This window comes from Vanellus vanellus (genome assembly GCF_965231255.1).
Source record: "Vanellus vanellus genome assembly, chromosome: 7".
NCBI classification, from domain to species: domain Eukaryota; kingdom Metazoa; phylum Chordata; class Aves; order Charadriiformes; family Charadriidae; genus Vanellus; species Vanellus vanellus.
Window position 1 is genome coordinate 37,665,471 of NC_138912.1, and position 22,603 is coordinate 37,688,073.

At 51.1% G+C, this 22,603-nt stretch overlaps 1 long non-coding RNA gene across 1 annotated transcript in view; it reads right to left on the reverse strand.

The window, feature by feature from the left end:
• Nucleotides 1–11,610: 11,610 nt before the first annotated feature.
• The window catches only part of LOC309674429, a 28,104-nt gene continuing 17,111 nt past the window's right edge, over nucleotides 11,611–22,603 (reverse strand). The window contains exon 4 of the long non-coding RNA XR_014269388.1: nucleotides 11,611–11,846. This is a non-coding gene — a long non-coding RNA (uncharacterized lncRNA). The remainder of the gene's footprint in view (nucleotides 11,847–22,603) is intronic.

A 22,603-nucleotide genomic window follows, 5' to 3' on the forward strand; every position in this document is an offset into this window, starting at 1 on the left:
TGACATATTATCAATAGTCAGCGCTATTAAAAAATTTCTCCAAACTCCAGGGAAAGCCAGCCAAGCACTGAGCAAAAAGCGGTCGATTTTGAGTCACTCCAGTCCCCGTTCCTCTAGTCTTTCAAGAGATGGTTACGTGGAGATGCACACGGGGGATGACAATGCCTATCTGGATGTCCTCCTGGGGTCCGTGGGATGTTTTGCCCCAGCAGCGAGCAAAGATCTGGGCTAGCGTAGCTGGAGGGAGCATCAAGTCTTGTGGTCCACAGCAGGTGGACTTGCTTTAGGTAGAGATAAAGCAGAGCCCTTTGCTCCACAGGGATGGAGATGGGGCTGGAGGAACTATTTGCTATAAATCTGAGGCGGGTGCCCTCAGGGGCCACCGCTGTATGGGCGAAGGGGAAAGCTGGGTGCCAGCGTGGGGGGAGAGAGCTGGGTCTCCCTTGCCACCGCCAACCTGGGTCCGGCGTCCAGGAGTCTTGCTTGGCCAAGTAAGGGTGAACGGCTCCCTGCTGCTGGCTCAGCGCCGTCATTTAGAAAGAATTAAGCAGTGTAATCGTATCTTCTGAAGCAGGTAATGCCGCCTGATTATGAGTAGGGGAGGGGGAATGAGAAGCCAAGGCAAAGACAGAGCTGTTTAATGGACCCATTAGAGGGCATTAGCTGATAATGACAGGACATTGCCGGCATTTTAAAGGAGAGACAGCGCGCACAGGCGTAGCCTGAGCTATAGGCTTGGGGTACCCCTGTGCCTCTCCATCTGTCATGCTGGCTCTGGCCAGCTGTAGCGCTTCTCTGGGCTCCCAGGGAGTCACTCGTACACGGTCTCTCGAGCCTTGCTGGGTGCTGGAGGAGGCACGACGGGGATGGAAGCTGGAGGGTGGCAAGGGGACCGTTCCAAGGGTGCGTTTTTGGCTCGTGGAGCCATGCGGGAGCAGCTGCATCGCACCCACCTCGCAGCAGGCATGGGAGCCCCAGTGCTGCAACCCCAAAACTTCCCTACCAGGCATCATCACTGCCTTCTCCTTGCTGAGCTTTTGGGTGACCTGTGCCACCGCTCCCCCAGGACCCATCGTTGCCTCCAACACCTTGCTGCAGTGCTGAGAATCACAGAATGGTTTAGGTTGGAAGGGACCTTAAAGGTCATCCAGCTCCAGCCCCCCTGCCCTGGGCAGGGACACCTCCCACCAGCCCAGGTTGCTCCAAGCCCCGTCCAACCTGGCCTTGAACACCTCCAGGGATGGGGCAGCCACAGCTTCTCTGGACAACCTGGGCCAGGGGCTCACCACCCTCACAGCATTTCTTCCTAATATCTAATCTAAATCTCCCCTCTTTCAGTTTAAAGCTGTTACCCCTCGTCCTATCACTACACTCCCTGATAGAGTCCCTCCCCAGCTTTCCTGGAGCCCCTTTAGGTACTGGAAGGGGCTCTAAGGTCTCCCTGAAGCCTTCTCTTCTTCTGGGGCCTCTTTCTTCTCTTCTGGGGCTGAACAACCCCAACTCTCTCAGACTGTCTTCACAGGAGAGGTGCTCCAGCCCTCAGATCATCTGTGTGGCCTCGCCTAGACTCGCTCCAACAGGTCCATGTCCTTCTTATGCTGGGGGCCCCAGAGCTGGATGCAGTACTCCAGGTGGGGTCTCACGAGAGCAAAGGAGGAGAATCATCTTCCTTGACCTGCTGGCCACGCTTCTTTTGGTGCAGCCCAGGATGCGGTTGGCTTTCTGGCCTGCAAGTGCACTTTGCTGGGTCACGTTGAGCTTCTCATCCACAAACACCCCAAAAGTCCTTCTCAGGGCTGCTCTCAATCCATTCTCCACCCAGCCTGTATTTGTGCATGGGATTGCCCTGACTCATATGAAGGGCCTTGCATTTGGCCTCGTTGAACTTCGTGAGGCCAAATGGGCGCAGGCCCACCTGTCAAGCTTGTCCAGGTCCCTCTGGATGGCATCCCTCCCCTCCAGCGTGTTGACTGCTTCACATAGCTTGGTGTTGTTGGCAAACTTGCTGAAGGTGCGCTCAATCCCACTTTTTGTGTCACTGAGAAAGACATTAAACAGCACATCACCAACCCCTTAGGGACACCACTTGGAACTGCTCTCCACTTGAACACTGAGCCATTGACCACAACTCTTTGAGTGCCACCATCCATTGGTGGACATTGAGAAATGTCAGCGACTCTGGCAATATCTGCTTTCTGCCTCCCCAGCTAATTAACCACCCACCACCTCTGACACTGGGGATTCAACATCACTCACCGGGGCTGGGGCGAGAAGAAGGCACGGGGCTGGCAGTGCTGCTGGAAGCACCGGCGTCGCGCTTCCCTCCCATTCAGCCTGGTCAAAGAGCGTCGGCTTCTCCAGTTGGTGAGGCAGACACACTTAAAAACAAAGAAATAAATATAAGCCAAACCACAGCTCTACAAATAGGACCCAGTTGGTGGGGAGGATGATATTTAAAGGCTCCAGAGAAATGGAGACACGAGCAAATTGGAAACATATGGGGTGGGGAGGGTGGCAAAAGAAGCCCAAACAAAACATCTTGTGGAGACGTAAGCAACCCCGGCCAGCCCTGCTGGCTGAGAAACGGCAGGAACGGGGCAGCCGAATAATTTGGGGTGGATGGATAATTAATTCAGGGTGGAACCCCTCCCTCTGCACCCCAAGCAAATCAGGGCTCCGGCTAATCGCTCAGGCGATGCTTCCCCGGCACAGGACACAGTTATCCCTCCCGGGAACCATAGCCGGACCTTGCACGGGCAGCAGCCGGGATGATTGATATAACCCGTTCAAGGATGTGTTTCTTTCTTGCTTGCTCCCTTTCTTCTTTTCTTTCGCCCTCCTCCCTTCCACAGCCCCCGCCCCTTCTTTTCCCCACCGGGTCTTTTCGGTCGGTAATTACAGCTGAAGTGGGCAATCTGTCTTTTTATTTTTAGGCTGGATGCGCTGCCAAGGGCCACCGGGCTGCTGAAGCGAGGCAGCGGAGAGGCAGCGGGGAGGGGACACGCTCTGGGGTGCCTGGCTCCTTGCACGGGGCAGATAGACCCCTCTGGTGTAGGCGTGAGAGCAGGTCCAGGGGTGGATACCCCTTTAACAACGCTTTCTGAGCATCCTTTCACCCATACCACGCCAGCTGTGCTGCGGACAGCATCGTCACCCAGCTTTGGCAGGTCGGGCAAAGTTTGGGGATATTTAATTGGGAAATCACAGCGGTGCAAATCCCGCCGTGGCTGCTGGTCGGTCCTGGAGCATGATCTGCCTCGTTTCTCGTGTGCTATCCTTCAGCATCCACCTTGGGATGCTGTCGAGACAGGGTACAGCCCCTGGACGCAGCCCTTACCCTGGGAATCCTGCAGGCTTTCTCCTCCTTGGCTTTGGGTTAGTCGACTCCCGTCTCCCAGCGCATTTTTCTTCCCTTTGCTCCATCCTTTTTGCTCATCCGAGCGGTTTTGCACCTGGTTTGACGGGAGGGAGGTGGGAGACGCCGGTGGGCGCCGGGAGGGTGCCGGAGGCGCGGAGAGCGGTTCGGCAGCAGCGTCAGCACCTTCTCAGTCTGCGGGTGTTTGGCTAAGACAACGCTGCCTGCGCTAGCCCTGCGTCCACGTGCCAGCGAAGATAAATCCTCCATTCAAAGAGAGGCGGCGAGAGCCAGAAAAAGCAAGAAAACAATTAGAGTGACTTATGATTTAAGGGAAGAAATTCAAAGTTAGTTTCTCTTTCCCTCCTGGGCAGCTGGAGAGGTTTCATCCTCTTCCATCTCTGCGAGACATACAAGCTCCAAAACTCCTGTTTCCGAAAGGCCAGGTTTGAAGGGGGGGGTAGGGAGAGGAGCAGCAGACATCTCACTTAACCCACACTCAGCTGACCGGATTGAGCAGGCAGGTTTTTGGTTTGGTTTTTTTTTTTGGTTTTTTTTTTGGTTTTTTTTTTTTTTTTTTTTTTTTTTCAGCTGGATTTGGCAAATTTGCCCCAAGGTTGGGGTTAAATCCCTGCCCCGATGCAGCTGGGAGGCACAGTCCCCTGGGTGCCACACCGGGGACAGCAGCCACAACTAAGGAGTAGAAGGACAGGGGAGGAGAAGAGAGAGAGGAAAGCAAACTTCACCCTCAAGAAGTATTTCAGTTGGTTTTTTGGTTTTTGGTTGTTTTTTTTTTCTCTTTCTTTCTTTTAAATAATTTTAAAGGTAAAAACAATGAAACCAAAAGCAAGGAGGCGCCCAGTGGAAGAGGGTTGAAGGCAGCCCTTGGGGCTGCGACACCACGGTGCAGGACAGCCCGTTCCGCTGGAATGCCCCGACAAGACACCGGAATAAAGCTGGTGGGAGCAGAACGTCGGGTCTGAGCAAGCCAAAGCACCGTGCGCGTCGGTTTGGTGTGGCCAATACGTCCCCGGCCTCCACGGAAGCCAAACACATCCTTGCGGCTCGGCAAGAAATACGGTACGGTGGACCTCTTCTGCTTGGAGATCAGGAGAGCAACCCAAAACGGCCTCCTCCAGCCCTCGGGGCCAGGATCCGAGATGAACACACCACCTTTTTCACCACGCTTCGGACCTGAAAATGACCTCACGTCTTGGTTTTCCACCCCTCTTCCCTTTCTGCAGATGGTTTAACATCAAGCAGCCCCCCTCCAAAAAAAAAAAAAAAAAAAAAAAAAAAAAGACCAGAAAAGCAGGAAGGAGCCTTAACGCAGAGTGGACGCGGAGTCAGAGCAAAGAACCTGTGAAGTACAAGAGGGGCTGTTTGGTACAGCAAGCGCTCATTAGTAAAAAGCTATCGTTGCCTGCAGGGAGACGGTTTCTGGGTGATTGAACGTAGAACCGTTTGGAACAAATTCAATAAAACCCGGCGCGCCTTTTGCTTTTAAATATGCCGTTTTCTCCGAGCTGGCGTTTTTCGTGGCGGCGCATTGATTGAGGCCAGGAGTTCACCGGGGAGGTTTCGGAGGCGAGACGCCGGGCACGGCGGTCACCTCGAGGCAGGGGGAGGTGGTGACCCACAGCCTGACCCCTCTCATCCGCAGGCAGATGTTTCAACACGGTCCTCTCCGACGAACACCTGAAAGGCGTTTGGCTGTGCTGCAGCACGAAACGTAGCCTCGAAACCTGGTGTCAGAACCTCAAAGGCTGCCGCAAAGCCTCTTTTGGGGCTTTCGAGTGGTTCAAAGCTGAGGGCGAGCCTGGTTTTGGGGTTGCCTTGGTTTTCCACGCCTTTCACCTGGTTGTCGCCCATGGTGCCAGGCTGAGGATTCTCAATGGACTCTTCTCTTTATTTTCATTTACAAGAGCCTTCGGGACAGATTTAATTGCTGGGGTACGGACCAGCCATTCCCAGGTATGACTACGAGCGAGTAAAAGCGCCGGAGCCCCCGTTTTAATTAAAAGACGCGATATCTGTTCCTACCTCGCCTGTAATAGCAACAATAGCTGGTTATTAGGAGAAGTAATATCAATTTAATCCGATCTGTGTAGTTATTAGGCCCAGCTAACTACTGGTATTGATTTTATTACTAATACCACTGCTGCAATAAGAAATCAACTGCGGCGCATCGTTTGCATCATGCTGTTCACTTGTTTGCCTTCAGATCAGCTGAACGTTCCCCCCCCCCCCCCCCAACTACTCAAAACCCACGTACGTCTTTCCTTCCTGGGGTTTCACCTCCTTCTCCTTCATCTTTACCTCTTCCTCGCTGTATCTTTTGTTCCTCCCCTCTCTTGGGTTGCCCCCTCGCCCTCTGTAAAACAACTTGATGCCAGATCAAAGCCGACGCATAAATTTTCCTTACTCTGAATTCAGCCAAAGAAGCTTCCAGCAGTTATGAGTCAGCGACGCGAGATAGAGCCGCTGGTCGCCCAGAGAAAAATTGCCAGGAATTTGGGGGAGGATGAATCACCCTCAAAGATGGCTGAGAGAGAGAGAAAGAGAATCTCTTGTCCTTTTCTCTTTGTCATTCAGCTCGTTTCGCGTCCCAGGTTTGAGCAAGGAGGCCAACGCGGGAATTTTCTCGCCTCTCCCCATAGGAAGGAGCTTGGAGGCCGACGAGCTCGATGCCGGAGAAGCTCCCTCCACGAGCCCACGCTGGGCGAGCTGTGAGGGTGCTTGTCCTCGTGGGCCGCGACGCACACAGCTTGGCTTCGGCTCCTGATGTGCCCAGGGAGTTAAATTGAAACTCCGGGTTAACCGCCGTTTCCTCGCAAAGCTGTCCATCACCTCTCGCACCTCTCAGCCTCTTCCTTGTTCACTCGAGAAAATAACAGCTCACGCCGCTCCCGGGCTCTGAAAAAGCCCACATAATTGGTACGCTCTCCACAAAGTACATCTCAACCAACAGCCCGGCTATTTGGAGCGCGAAGGGTGGCCTCGTCTTTTCAGAAGGGTCACGGGTTGACAACCTCGTTTATTTTTCTCAGTGCTTGTCCAAGGAAGAAAAAAAAAAAAAAAAGAGAAACCACCACCCAAAACGCATCCCAGCTTCTCAAAGTCAAATCTGGTAGCACCAATTTAGGGCACATCTGCACATCTGGAGGAAGAGGACAGGTTTCCACCCCACCTCAGCTTTAGCCTTGATCTCGGTGATTAACAAGCCCTCAGGTTCCCTTTTCTTCTTTTTTTTTTTTTTTTTTTTTTTTTTTTTTCTTTTTTTGCCCCACATCTAGGTAGGATGAAGGATTTGGGGAAACGTGGAGCGGGTTCCAGTAATCCTGCCCATCCTCAGCCATCTCCCCGTTCGGTTCTGAGCAGAAAATCGCCGTGTCATCAATTTAGCGTAGGCAGGATCTTGAGGACCAAAACCAGTTGATGTTGCTGTTTTGCTTCCTGACTCGACAGTCTTGGTTGGGTCCTGCTACTGGCTATCATTAACATCTCCCTCTCTCTCTCACAGCAGATAAATAGCAACACCAAGAGTCATACATACTTATAAATAAATATAAAAGGAGCATCAATTCAGCCATGAACACAAAGCTTAAGGATACCGCATCTCATTCCTGTTTGCTGCCTCAGGCGCCCCGAACTGACGATCAAAATTCACCAAGCGCCAAAAATATTAGTTTAATATTTGTGTGTGCTCAGCTTCTTCTTGCGCTGGGATGACAAACAACCTTGCGAAGGCATTGCCAGAGGCGCTAACACTTCCATTCTCTCTCTCTCTCTCTCTCTCACTGATTCTGGCACACAGAGGGATCTTTTCAAACCGATAAACGCTTTCATTTTTGTCTTCGCTGAAAGGACTTCCTCTATGGGGTGATGTTGCGCTGGAGGAAATGATTTAAGAGCAGAGATATGGTCGTGATTCAATATCGTCCTCAGGAATTCCTTGTAAAGTCAAGGGAGAGACACATTCCGACGTTACAGGATTACCTGAGCCCCGTTTGAGTGTCTCGGAGTCTTTCCGGAGTGAGAATCAGCCAACAAGCCCACAAAAACCGCGACGCCTTTTCATGTTGGGTAGCTTCTGGGTAGCTTCTGCTCCCAGGTGGAACAGCAGTGACACGGTCTTTCTTGTGGGTTACATCCTGAGCCGCGTGAGAACACGCAGAAGTTGGGGGAGGAAAGGAAAAGAGGAAAGTGAGCTTTTTCCAACCCCTCTGGTGGGGTCGGCTTAAAGAGGATGGAGTTCAGAGCAGCGGCAGTGTCAGAGCTGGTTCCTCACATCCTTCCCTACTTGGGATGCGTCAACCGTCAACCAAGAGTTGGCAAGTTAATCCAGTAGGGGGAAAAAAAAAGACCAACTGCGAGGAACAGATTTACAGATTTTCTCTTTGCTTTCCTTTCCTTCCTCACGGCCTTTTTATCGCCGAGAGGCAGGATGCCCTTAGCTGATGTACACCAGAAGCCCAGACAAACTACAAATGGCTGTCAGAAACCCTCCACAGAAACAGATCTGCTCACCCAGGACGAGCTCAAGCACAGCAGTTTGACTGAGTTACCTTCTTGCGTTACAAAGGGACGGGTTCACGTTTCTGGATGAGCTGCGGAGAAGAACAATGCTGTCTCTCTCCTCGCCAAGGTGGGCCGTGGCAAGGCAAAGTCCTGCTTTCACTCCAGCACAACGCTGAATCACAAAGCTTTGTATTTGCCTGTCAATATCCCAGTTGGATTCTGCTTCTATGTGTTTAATTTGAGACGAGTACGGCAGGACCTCTTTTGTTAGCTGGATACCTCGTGCACATTGTTGTTATTTCTTTCATAAAAAAAAAAAAAATAAAAATCAATAGAGACTTAGGAACAACAACCACCAATAATAACAGTACATCCCTCTTTGTGCCTTTGTGTACAACTCGCTGAACAACTCGGAGAAGCGGCAGACAACAGCCCAAATAGAAGATAAAAAAAAAATAATAAATAAACAGCGGTTTCCAAATCAGCCCTGGCCTATCAACCTGTTGCCTATGGAAAAAAGCTTCTCATCCACTTAAAACTGAGGCACCACCTCAGCCCGTAAGAAGTCAGCAGCAGAGGGGCAGGAAGGGGAGAACTGCTCAGCAGATAAGGTACCAGACAGGGTTCCTCTCATCTGGTGTCCCAGTCCTCTTGCCTATGAAGCACTGGCAAAGACACTGATAGAAACGTAAGAACACCGCTTCGAAAGCCAATAGGCAAATCACTGCTACCGAACTACCTTCCTGGGCACCGCCAAAACTCAACAAGACACATCCACTTGGTGTTTTCTATCCTGCTTTGAAACGAGGAGAGGTGAAGAAAGATCTCCCCACCATCCACCTCCAGGAAACAGCCGCAGAAGCAGGAGCTGAAACTACCCAGGACCTCTACAGTTCAGTTCCAGGGTGTCATCTAATTACCCCTCCACGAGAGGTTAAAAAAAAAACCCAACCACATGGCTGCAAGGCAACAATTTCTCCTCTCCTTGTACTCTCATGAGTTGGTCCTACAGCTCAAACTGGGACTCCCGTTGACTACCCGGTCCTGGGTACGGCCAGACCAGTGCAACCACAGGGTCGCTGCCGTAAGGACTCCGATGGCTTCGACTTTGCTGCACCGGTGCTCCCAAAGCCCGAGCAGGACATCACCACCACCTTCAAGCGACCTACAGCAGGCTGAGCGCTCCTTCACCAAAAAAAAAAAAAAGCCCCCCCCCCCAAAACCTTATTTCCTGGGGGACCACTCGCTCAGGCGCAACTCGCGCTTCACATTTACTAGGTTTGCAGCACCCGGGTTAAAGAAAATATATAACATTCTAATACTATTGTTTTAAAGGTTAATGTATTCCCAGCCACAATTCCGAGCGAGAAATTTCAGCCCAGGAACGATCGTCCGGTGGCAGGCAAGTATTGAGTAGATGACCTGCGTCTTTCCAGCTCTGATTTTTTTATGCATGTGTGACACTTTTTTTTCGCGGCTATTACACACACAGCCCCGGCGCGTATCGCAGCACCTATGCTCCTCCGCTGATTTATTTATTTTTTTTTTTCCCCCCCCTCCTTCCCCGTATGAAGGACCGCTGCTGACTGAGATGCTCTCAGCAGGCATCTCTCCTGACTTCCCAGCCATTTCCCGCAGGCGGCTTTCGTGAACCAGAAGGCTGCTCCGAGCGCTACGAGATAAGGAAATATCCAACATGAAAAAAAGAAGGAAAAGCGGGTGCCCCCGACTACATTAACGGCCGATGAAAAGATAGGCTTCACCCCTCCGAAAAGCTCCTCCCGTGCTGCGAAAGGAAAGAACGCAGAAAGCAAACAGCGGCGCGGCCAGAAAGCCTTTTAGCTCTTGAAATAAAGGAAAAATAAAAGTTTAGACAGTCGGCAAACACCAGCCCTTAACACGGCCGATCCAGAGCTCTTTCCACGGAAGCCTCGTGGCAGAGACCCAGCAAAAAAAAAAAAAAAAAACACCCCAAAAAAAAAAGAGTCCCCACCATCCCAGCAGCCCCTCGCTAACCCAGTGCTGCTCAGGTCTTCCCTTTTTATCCACCCCAGCAGCTGGGTCCACTCAATTAAATGGCCTTAACTGGGACTGTGCCTCTACCTGTTAACCCATCCTGGGTTACCTCCACGCAGCTGAGCGGCAAACGAAGCTTGGAGATGGGACCGACCCCACCAGCAGGCACCCAGAGAACCTCGGTGGACGGCCCGGGTTTGCGGCAGGGATGAATTTCTTCAAGAGAGCGCTTTGGAGAAATATTCACGCTTTTTTCTGCATTAGAGGAAGAGGTTTCGTTAGATCTAGAGTAGCCCTCTGGGGTGCGTGGAAACGTGCTGTACTCGTTTAACCCAACAGCTTCTTAATGGCACGTACAGGAATGTTATCAGTCTTCATTTTTAACCCGAAGCCCAGGTTTTAGTTTTCCTACAACTCTGCTGGTGCCGAGAAAAGGTGAAAGCACTCCTAAATCTTACACGTAGGCAAACCCAGGGTAAATCCTCCCCTCCCCAGCAGCATAGGGAGGGGGCAATGGGAGGCTGGGAGGAGGACTCACAGAATGGCCAGGGTTGGAAGGGACCTCTGGAGATCATCCAGTCCAACCCCTCCGCCAGAGCAGGGGCGCCTACAGCAGTGGCACAGGACACATCCAGGCGGGTTTGGAACGTCTCCAGAGTGGGAGACTCCACAACCTCTCTGGGCAGCCTGTGCCAGTGCTCTGCCACCCTCACAGGAAAGAAGTCCCTCCTCATGTTTAGGTGCAACTTCTTAAGTTCAAGTTTGTGCCCATTACCTCTTGTCCTGTCACTGGGCACCACTGAAAAAAGACTGTTCCCATCCCCCTGGCACCCTCCCCTTTAAGTATTTACAAGTATTGATAAGATCCCCCCTCAGTCTTCTCCAGACTGAAAAGCCCCAAGTCCCTCAGCCTTTCCTCATAAGAAAGATGCTCCAGCCCCCTCACTATCTTTGTAGCCCTTCGCTGGACCCTCTCCAGCAGTTCTCTGTCCTTCTTGGACCAGGGACCCCAGAACTGGACACAGTACTCCAGATGTGGCCTCACCAGGGCAGAGCAGAGGGGGAGGATGACCTCCCTCGACCTGCTGGCCACGGTCTTCTTGACCTGGACCACCCCAGAGAAGACCGTCCAAGAGGAAGCATCAAGCATCCTCAGAGATGGCGCAAGACCCTCCGAGGAGCTTCAGGTCATAAGATAACTAATTTTACCAAAACATTACCCTCCTTTTCATGCTCTGGTTTGCTGATCTTGACCTCATGACAGCGCAGAAGAACTGAAGCCAGTGCGAGCATCCAGCCCGGGCAGAGCCGCCTTGCGCTGCAGCTGGGGACATCTCCCGGCCTTTTAAATTCCAGGTCAGCCTGATCCAGGGATAAAATTCACCCCTGTGCCAGACTCAACGCAAGATATCAACAGGCTCCTTTGGAGGCTGGAAGGCGCTTAAATGCTGGCCTCGACCCAAGGCTGAGCTACAATGGGAAACGCAGGAGCAGGCAACAGAACGCAAACGGAGCAAATTAGAGAGAAGAAAGGCACCGCTAAGGTGACTCAGATGAAATTTAGGCCATCAAAACACTGCCCTGCCGTTTCCTACTGGGTCGGTGACTTTGAAAGCTCAAAGTCTGCCGATGGGAAATAGGAGAGGGTAAGGATGTAGGTCGTGTCACCGCAGCCTTAATATCTGCAGCCCAATAGTGCCTCCCAGCACACGCCAGGACCAGGTGCTTTCCTTTCAGAGAAGAAAACACAGACACCATCAGAAGCAGAACTAGCCAATATTTCAATATTTCTTTTTTTTTTTTTTTCCCCTTACATTTTATTCCAACCAGCGTTCCAGCAGGGGTGGGGGAAATGGCTTTTTCATCCAAACGCAGTCTTCTGTGGGAATTACACGATCTTGATGTTTTCTCCCGTTGCTTCTTGTTGGCGTTGAAGAACTGACATGCACAAAATCTGAAAAAAAAAAAAAAAAAAAAAAGGATATTTTTATGTTGGATAGCTGAAAGCTGAACTGTTTTGATCAACTGGATGAAAGCGGTCAGGAAAATTCCAGATCAAACATGCTAAGTTGTCCGAGCGAAATGGTGCTTTTCGGCACTCGGGGCTCCTTTCTGCATAAAAATGTTGACACCAGGGGGAAGGGCGGAGGGGAAGAAAACCTGTCCTGACAAACTCTAACGCTAATTATTTTCCCTTTTTTTTTATTATTTTTTAAATTTTTTTGCTGCAAAGGTGGTCCCACCAGATTACGACAGCCAACAGCGGGGGGGGGGAATACCCCATGATAATAGCGAGTTATTAAAATATGGATAATCAGAGGGAAAAGCCACCTCTGATGCCTGACGCAGTTTCGCTGTTGTGGGTCTCACACCTCTCCGCGCTCAGGAGGGCACCAAGTGGGCAATGCGGTCTCTCGCCTCACCCTCGGATTAAGGGATTACCATTAATTAACGGCTGCGGCTCCGCCAGGGCCCTGCCTGCGTTGCCTGCGATACGCTATCTTCCCATCGGAAAGAACCAGATGGATCCGAATTTCCAAAAATCTCCGAGACGGAGAAAGAGCGTGTAGAAGATAGGAGGTGGGGGTAGGGGGCGAGCCGGGTACGGAGACGAGAGGATCGTGGATCGTCAAAGAGGAAACCGAAATCACAGTAATTTAAGGTTTTTTCCCCATTTTCTAAGGAGAAAAGGCACGCGGCGTCCCGCTCGGTGTTCGTACATCAGCGCCCACCTGCCCGTCCCCTGTTATTAGCTTTTGACTCTGTTTCCTTTTAAAGCAAACCCAGCACCAGGCTAACGCTCACAAAGTATCAAATCCCCATAAATTCGAGGCAAACGCCGCAAAAGAGAGTTTCGGCGCATCCCCACTTAAAGGCGCAACCACAGGAGAGGGTTTTTTTGGAAAGAGGGTTGAAGTGGCTGGGATAACGGCAGGAAAACTCAGTTAGATGAGGAGGAGAAGATATCTCCTCATCTCCTCGGTTCCTCCGGGGAGACGGCTCCTCCGCTCTCCGCTTCCCATCAGATACCGAGCCCGTAGCATCTACTGCTGCCACACCGCGAAAAGAGCAAATCCTCAACCTCTCCCGGCCTTCGCGAGATCCGGGGACCCAGATCTTAACAGTGACTGATGAAAGCGAGCCGTCCCTGTCCCTCGGCACTTCGGATCACCTTCGCTTCCAAAGAACAGCTGCTCAGCGCTACCCAAAAAAACCAAAAACAACCCCAGCTCTTCAATCGGACACGCTGTCCTTGCAACGGTGGGTCACCTCTCAAAGCCTAATGCTCGAAAAACCGGGTCCGAAGAAGGAAATGAGCTGCGTCACTGGGAAGAGAGACTTATTTCCCCCAAACGAGGGGTTTGCCGTTGGCGCAGCAGCTCTCGCTAGCCCCAGGGTCCGCCGGGACGCGGCCAACGAGCACGCGGCCCGCGTGGTGTGACCTCCCAGGTGTGGGACCCTGAGCTCAGCAGGAGGAGAGCATCAATTATCCCGGACCACCCAGAGAAGAAAACATCAAATATGTTTACCAGACAGTCTGGCCACGTGCGGCCTCAGGAGGGGAAGATGAAGGTGTCAGACATAGCGGGAGCCCAGCTGATATTGTGTTCTCACTCTTTTTTTTTTTTTTTTTTTTTGTATTAATTAAAAAAAACCCAAACAAACCAACAAATAAAACCAAACACCAAAGAAGAAACACTTTCCTGAGGACAAAGTGGCTCATTTCGCTTTGGAATCATACCACCAGCAGCATAAAACAAACCGGGATGCCCTGCGGACCTTAACTGTCCCTAAATTCAAGTATCTTAATGTAGCAATAGGTCTGGCTATAGAGAAGAGCCCACCTGTAGAGCAACCCCACCTGCAGGATGCCATATCAGGAGACCATGACCGCTCTGATACCACCACAGCATGAGATGTTCCCTGGGACAGTCCTTCTCCTGTCCTTTCCTCATGGCCAGAGGTCTCTCAGCCGTGACCTTTGCGTCCAAACGAACACCTTAGCTTAGCGTTGCCCAACCTCTCTGCCCTTCTTGAACCTTTTCTGGTGGCACTCGGAGGTTGTAACCTGCCGGTTGTACATCCCCTCTCCTGCAAACCTGCCTCGGCGTGTGTAGGCACAAAGAGCGGTACCCTGGGGAGAAAAGTGCTTATATTTGAGTGCACAGGATGCTTTTGGCATACGTGAGAGCAGAAAGACCTCCTGCCCGCGTCCCCACAGCCTCAGCCAACACGGCTGGAGCGGGGATTGTACCACTGGGCTTCTGTTAGCCCCAACCCCATAGCCCAAACGCCACCTGGCTCAGGTTCGGCTCTTCGCCTTACTGTTCCGTCCCTCCCCCCCAAAAATAAAGTAGACAAGGAGTGCCTGGATAACAGCTAATTTCCCCACTTCTCTTAAATCGCCACGATTAAAAGCTTTCTTCCTGAAGACTGCTTCATAGAAGACCCAAAAGGTTTCGACTCATTTATTCCTTTTTTTTTTTTTTAAAAAAAAAAAAAAAAAAAAAAAAAAAGAACACATTATCTATTTTAAAAGATGTGGGTTTATGGGTAAAATCCTCAGCAACGCTCCGTCTCCTGAACCTGCGCTCGGCTGATTTTCCCCCTGATAACTCAGAGCTACAGAAACGCACCCGAGCAAAAGCCAAAGTTTTGGCAAACTCCAGCCGTAGGGCAGGACCTGGGAGATTCATCCCACCCACTCACCCACCCTCCCTTAGAAAAAATGGGATTTCTGATGGTCAGAGTCTTCCCTCCAGGTGAGGTGGTCCTTTCCTCCTCGGAATGGTTACGGCTGCTCAGAAAGCGGCGCTTTTGGAGCTTTAAGTCAAAGTACGTTGGGTTCTGAGCGCGGTGGGAAAGGAAATATGGCATGCACAGCCCTTTTAATGCGTGTTAGCCAAATAAATGTTCCTATTTCAAGGCAGGTGAAGCAATAATAAATATCAGGTAGAAATCAGCCCGCCGTGCCTTTTCATTTGTACGCATGGTATTTTATTTTTTTTTTCCCAAGATTTTTTTAATATTATTATTAAATAAAAATTCACTCTCCAGAAACGTAGCCCAGACCCGGGCTAGCTCAAGCCGGCTCTTGTTAAAAACGATTATTAATGGTCGCGCACCTCTTCCTAATGGGAATGAACGGTCCGGCCGCCTTTCAGTCCCACACGTACCACTGACTTATTCCTCCGCAGCCTCCTCTCGCTCGCAATATTCCCCCGCAGCTTTCCCCTCCAGCCCTCGAAGACCCGCAGGCGGGCGATCCATCTTGTAACTTTTAACGCTGACTTTTCTAAAGAGAGAAAAATAAACCCTTCCACGTGGATGAAAAATACGGGATCGGAGCACTCATCCCACCAAGGGAGATGGAGTGCGAAGAAAGAAGAGGAGGGTTTTTTTTTTTTTCCTCCCTTTTCCATATATTTAAACCACAAACGCATAATCCCTCTCTCTCCGCAGCCCCTCCCATCCCAAATAACCAATTTCCCCGCCGTGACGGAGCAGGGGGAACGACAAGAGGAGGATCATAACTCATGGAAAGGAGGCAAAGGCAAAGCAGGGGAAGGGGTGGGAAGGAGGGTGAAGGTGGAGGGGGGGGGGGGGGGGAAGGGATGTCCATGCCTTTGCCCGTGCCTCTGCTTGACGAGGGAGGGCCGCGGCGTTTTCACGCCTGCTTAATTGGCGTGTAATCCCGGAGGAGCAGGCTGCCAGGGACGGGCGAGCGTGCCAAACCACGCCGGGGCGAGCACGGGGTCGGCGATGCAAGCGCTGGGTTCTTCCCCCCCCACCCCTCGCCAGCTGCTCCGGACTCCATCCAGGCATTTCGTAGACCAGCAAAACCACCGATGGTCTCTTCAAACCTTGGTCTCCACCTCTAGAGAGCTTCTGGCGGCGTTAGCCACGCCAGCCGATCTGAAAATGGGCAGCAACGCTGGTCTTCTTGAAGCCATCTCAAAAGGGGTGCTAAAACCAGGGTGGGGGGATCAACTCCCTCCCCTTCCCCAACCACAAGCTCCTTCAGACCTTCAAATCCGAACGCCCAAATATCACAAATGCCACCCAAATTCCAGCCGGTACCACAAGCCTGCCCTCCGTATATCACAAACGTCCCGAACACCCCAACCTGCTCACCCAACACGCCACAAACATCACCACCACGCGTCTTCGGGACGACTCGCGGCTATGTGCCGCAGATCCCCCGCCACCCCATTAACATGCACCCCCAGATTTATCACCAAAATATCCCCAAACAGCCTCTAAGGACTGGCTACCACTAGCCTTGCTTTTGGCGTTGGCGCGCTCCTCTGCGCTCCCCACCATTAAGGGGATATAAAAGAGCCGTTTTGCCGTCGCGTTCGGTAGTGTGTTTGTTCTGATTCACTGATGTATGCGGGTTAAAAACATGATAATTACGGCTTTTAGCAGAAGAGCACTCACGGAAAAAAGCAGCAGGAGCGTGGCAGCACGCGGCCCCGGGACATGGCCAAGGCAAGGCTGGCAAGGACCAACCCCGAAAACACCGGAGCAGCTCTGCGGCACCGTTCGATGGGGCAAAAGTAGCCAAGGGGAGTACGGGTTAACCTCTCTGCTCTCCTATATGCTTAAATCCGCTGAGAACCGAAGATGGAATTTTCCAAGGTTGGTCTCTTATGTTTGCCGTTTAGATGCTTTACCTAAAAAAAAACACCCAAACAACCCACCAAACCCCTCAAAAACAACTAAAAAAAAACCCCCACCCCCCACCCAACCCACGTGCACTAGCTTTTAGGAAAACGAAACCTAACCCTAGTTTTGATTGAAACTTAAACTGGTGGTCACCAGCCCATGCAAACGGTTATCGCCGCATCTCTCCTCCCCGGCAGGACGCGGCTCTGGCTCCATCTCCACCTGCGCCGACGTGGCGAGCGCGGCTGGAGAGACGTTTGCCCGCACGTATGTAAAAGTGATTACGGGCAGAAGCCTGGGGGATTTGTTTCGGAACAATGTCGTAATGAGCCTGAGGATAATCTGCTGCCCAGAGACAAGTCTTTTTCCCCCGGAGGGGCGGCAGCCACAAATTAGATAGTCACATCGCGTTATTTCCAGCGAGTTAACTCCCCAACGCCGCACAACCTGTCCCACCGAGGAAGGGGACGGTGCAAATTGAACCGTCCCCCAGCAGATGCGCCCCAAATCAAAGATGCTCCGGGTGGGGAAAGGGGTCGGGGATGGGAAGGATTTTTAATGGCCCAAAGTGGCGGAAATTCATTACTCTGATAAGGCCCTGGGAGTTGTTGCTTTGAGCTTCAGCCACGGACAGTCCCCAGAGAAATTTCACCACGTTCAAGCTAATCTTCTTATAAACATTGTTGTGGGTTTGTTTTAGCTTTTTTTTAATTTTATTTTATCCGACATGTGTCAAGCAGGTCTACTAAGCCTATTACATCTCCAGGGAGGTTGGCATTTTCTCTTTTTCCTACCCCCCCTCCCGCTGTCTGAACACTGCCCGTCTCCTTTTTGGCTCCTCTGGACATTTCTCCATCGCTACAGACAACCTGATTTTTTTTTTTTTTTCCATAATTAGCACTAGGAAAAAATGTCAGTGGGTTTGGAGGCTCAGGTAAGATAATCAGCCAGGTTCCAGCTAGACATCCAAAATTTCTGGAGCTCGTAGGCTTCAGAGATGAGCTACAAAGCTTGCTGGACCATCCCTTGTGTTGCTGCATTCATTTATTCTACTTTCCAACAAACCCTCAAAATAAATAGATAAAGAGGGAACTAGACATTTTTCTACGCTTCACCAGTACAAAATAGTTCAAGCTATTGGTAAAACCTCAGTTTGGTACTGCCTTTTTTTTTTTTTTTGTGTGTGTTATTCCCTCTGTATTTACAGGCAGAAATAGGCAGGGATTAGACCCCTGGACAGGATGGTTTGAAATGACGTGGTGGATACGAACCTGCCTTTCAGCTTCAGGTTGAGGGATATGCGTTGAGGTGAAGGGACATCTTTCCTGAGACCGCCCTCCCCACTCCAACGGAAAGTTTGTAGGAAACTAATAGAAAGGATGAAAAGGAGGAAAAAAAAAAAATATATATAAATATGAAAACCTGTGCTGGAAATGGCCATTTTCTGGAGGAAGTGTCGAGCTCTCGCCACGCAATGGGAGATTAGAAACACCCAAGGAGCGAGAAACATTCACGCACGTCCCCGTGCACACACCAACACGTACGCTCTGGAGACTTCGCTACAGAAAATCAATGCGAGCTTATCAGCCTGCAGCAGAGTCAGGACAATTAAACATTTCCCTCTCCGCCTTTATATACCGGATTTAAGTTTTGAAGTTGTTCTCACCTGTGGACGGATGGAAAGAAGCATCTGAGCCAGCATCTCTTATGAAGAGTTATCTCTAACGCAGGCAATAGCCAAAATTATTTCCACAGCTTACCGCTGCCTTCTTTGCCCTTAAAAATAAAACAAAAAAACCCAAACCTGTCTCTTGTTTCCCAGCTATGGACCAAAAAAAAAAGAAGGTAGCGCGCATTCAACATCGATTTCTTTGCTGGAACCTCTCCTTGCACACAGACTTCTGCGCTCACGGGAAAAGTCCTTCCCCAAACGCTGAGCTTTTGTTGTCGTGTTTTTCTCCGGCGCAGAGCAAAACTTCGCAAGAGGAACACAACAGAAACCAGAAATGGGGCCCAAGTGGCAAAACCAAGCCTGGATTCAGAGCTGCCCCCCCCACCCCGGTCTATGCACAGGTTGGGGATGAGGTGATGGACGTGATCTACTACAAAACCGATCTATGAAAGCACCGGCTCTCAATACCACTGGAGCCGAAGGGTGTTTGAAGCCCCAGAGGAGTCTCGAGCCAGCATACAGAATCACAGAATACCAGGTCGGAAGGGACCTCAAGGATCATCTGGTCCAACCTTTCTTAGCAAAAGCACAGTCCAGACAAGATGGCCCAGCACCCTCTCCAGCTGAGTCTTAAAAGTGTCCAGTGTTGGGCAATCCACCCCTTCCCTGGGGGGATTATTCCAATGGCTGATTGTTCTCAGGGTGAAAAATTTTCCTCATATCCAGTTGGAATTTCCCCTGGAGTAACTTTTTGCACATTACCTCTCGTCTTTTCCACGCGACTCCTTGTAAAATGGGAGTCGCCATCTTCTTTGTAGCCACCCTTTAAATCCTGGAACATGGTGATAAGGTCTCCCCTAAGCTGCCTCTACTCCAGAACCCAGTTCCCTCAGCCTTTCCTCATATGGCAGCTTCTCGGTCCTTTGATCGTCTTGGTGGCCCTTCTCTGGAACTCCTTCAGCCTGTCCACATCTAAACATATCCTCCTATTCATTTGCCTGGTTTTCACTGAAAACCAGTTACTAAAAGCCAGCTACGCCAGCTCAAAGTCATCGGAGGAATGGAAAAGCACCGAGATAAACTAAATAATAATTAACAAGCTCAATAACCAACAAGCCAGTGATTGCTCTTCCTAGTCCCTGCTCCAACCACCTCCACGCGCAGGTTCGGGTGGATCACCCAAGAGCTCCACATAGCACAAAGCTTTCTGGAAGGCCATCAGCACCCCCGAACCCCCGGCTGCTAACTTCCCATCCTCCAAGCATCCTCCATCTCCCGAGGACTCAGGTTTGAAGGAGCAGTTTCCTTTTTATTTATTTATTTATTTATTTTTACCTCCAGGGTAGGTAATCTGGGCTTACATCCTTTTGAAGTCAACCAAAAGGCTTTTTTTTTTTTTTTTAAACTTCAGCGAGCGCCCCGGCGGGGACCCCCGGCCCCCACGTACCTGATCGGCGGGCATCGCCGGGGATTTGGGCGACTCGGGCTCCGTCCACGCAGATGCGCTCCAAAGCCATCGCGTCCGAGCCCCCGCCTTGGCGGGAGATCAAGATCTGCCTACAACCCTCCCGCCTTATCGCGCATTAGCCCCGTCCAGATGTCGGGCGCTATCCCTCCGTTAACAATCCCCCCTTTCCCTTCTTCTCTTTATCTCCCCGTTAAATTGCTGATGAGACCTTCCTGGCGGCCTTTTCAAAAGTAGAGAGAGATCAAAAAAAAAAAAATAATCAACAGAGGATTTCAAAAGCGAAAGTCCTCTGGGAAAATAAGAAGGGGAAAGAAAAAAAAAAAAAAAAAAAAGAATAGGAGGGAGAAGAAGCCTGCAACACTGTTATAGGGCACAGAGCTGAGAGCAAGAGACTGGTTTTGGAAGCGCTTTAACCCACTGCTGGCGGGAAAGAGGCTGGGGATGGTTTTGGCTTTCAGGGTGCTGCCTGCAGGAGCATCACTGGTACCTCCAGCCTTGCCCTGGGAAAGGGCTCAGCGCTGCAGAACGGCGTTAGAAACGCCCATCTGGTGGCAGCCACACCAAAACCCCAGCGTGGCATCCTCACCCCGAGGGATGCTGATGGCAAAGCTCCTCCCGGCTTCGCGGGGACCAGGAGCACGCTCTACAAGATCCCTCCGTAGGATGCTACCTCCTCTTTGAACACAGCGGCCAGCACGGGGGAGAAAAAAAAAAAAAAAAAACGGGGGGAAAAAATACCTTTCCCATCCACGCAAAGAAGAGATTTTGGTTGTTTTTTTTTCGGATGGGGAAGTAAAGGCATTGAATTTACTTTTACTGCCCCTTTTCCGCAGCAGAAGAGTTTTAGCTTTACGCCCGCTTTTGAAAAGGTGATGCTTTCAAAGGACACCGAAGCAGAGGCGACGCGGGGAGGTGACTCTGCCCGAGCGGCTGACAGCAGCAGGCAGAGAGCACTAGATGAAAAAAAAAAAAAAAAAAAAAAATATATATATATATATATATATATTTCTAGCCTTTGCTGACATGGCCAACACTACACCAGCAGTGGCAGCTGGTGGAAAAAAAGCAGCAGAAGCAGGCAGCAACGTCAAGCAAACCCAGTCTTCGTTTTGTTTTTCTACTTGGCTGATGGTATTCAGCATTTAACTGGTGGCAGAAAGTCGCTGGAACAAAAAGCATCAGGGTTGGGTTCCCCCCTACCCCAGCTTTATTATTTTTTTTTTTCCCCCCTTTTCCTTCTCTTAAAGGCTTTTCAGTGGATTCAGAGTTGGCCAAACGCTGCCAGCTCCCCTGGCTAACGCACGTTCGGGTTGCAAACAGCTCTTCGCTTTGGCAAGACCCGAGTCGCTGCTGGGGAAAAAAAAAACACACCGAAACTCATTGCCCTATTAAAAAAAAAAAAAGAAAAAAAATTAAAAATTGTGGGCAGAGGAAAGCAATGGCAGATAAATCCCCATTTCGGCGTGCAAAGAAGGACCCCTCAGCACAAACACGGGCAACTTGTTATTCGCTCCTCGCGATTTCTTATTTATTATCCCACTTCTTCCAGCGTTGCGGGAGTCTAACCACAGCGCAGAAGCGGCAGCGGGTAATTTCGGTGATCAGTCGCACGCTACCAATAAGGAATAATAAACAGCTGGAAGTGACCACTGGAGATGATCCCTGGGCTACCGTCGGCTCGCACGAGCTGCTCAGTGACCACTTCCCCGCACGACGAATAGGATCTCGGGCCGAAGAACCCCTTAAGGCCGTCATTAACGCCAAGCCTTCGGCAACCCCATCCGTGCCCGCAGATTCACTTCCCGCGCTCCAGATGTGAGCACGTGCATCTGGGCCGGGGCCAAGGTTCAGCGTACGCCTGCCGGCGTGTCGCTCAGGAGGCGAGAAGAAAACGAGTGACTATAAAAGAACTCTCCCGCGCCTTAGAATGAGTTAAAAAAAAAGATCATTTTGAAGCCAACGTTTCCCACCAACGTTTCCCGCTCCAAGAACGGGGTAGATGGCTAAATCACAAGATGATGCTATTTTATTTTATGGCCTCGCTTCCAACCTCCTCGTACAAGCCGAGCTTCACTCGCGTCGCTGCGAACCCACCCAAAGAAACCGGGAAAACGAGGAGAGCCCCATCGCACGACCGGGAAACGGAAGCAAAGCCCCGCCGGCAGAAGCGGCTAGACAAAATCCGATCGATTCCGCTCTAAACCGCCCTCGAAGGCTCACGTGCGTCACCTCAGCCACTTGCTCCCCCGCGGGGAAGAGGCGCAGACGTCAACTTCGGCCCCTAATACGCTTCTGTAAATAAGTGGTACTTAGTCACCGAGGAAGGGGGGAAACGAGCGGTCCATCCACCTGCTCCACTAATGGCCACGTCTCCTCTAAGTCCCCGTCTGGCTCTCTCGTCTTTGGGAACGTACCGCAACGGCCACAGCTTCGGCTTAAGTCTTCACGGTGGCAACGCTCTGCCCCCCAAAAACACAGCATCGCATTACCTGCCAGATGAGCTGTGGGGTCTTCTTCCCCTTGCCTGTGCAGAAGCAAAGGGGGACCACAGTTTTGGCAGAGCTGATGGACTCTCTCTATATATACACACACATATATATAAATATATATTTCCTCCCTTCAGCAGGAATTTTGCCAAATGCTTCCACGTGTTGCTATTTTCTTTTCCAAAGTCTACCTGAGCTGCTTCCAGCGCGGAGCGCCACACAGCGAATCTCGGGGCGATCTCCGCCTGCAGCAGCACCCGGCGTTGAAGGGTGACGGGGCTGGGTGGGGAAGGCGGCTTCTTAGGTTTGGATTAAGAGATTAATTTATAAAGGGAAGAGACCACCACGAGCCAGGGAAAAGGGAAAAGGGAAGGTCTGGAGAAGCCACAGATGAGGAAACACCTCTCTCCCTTTGC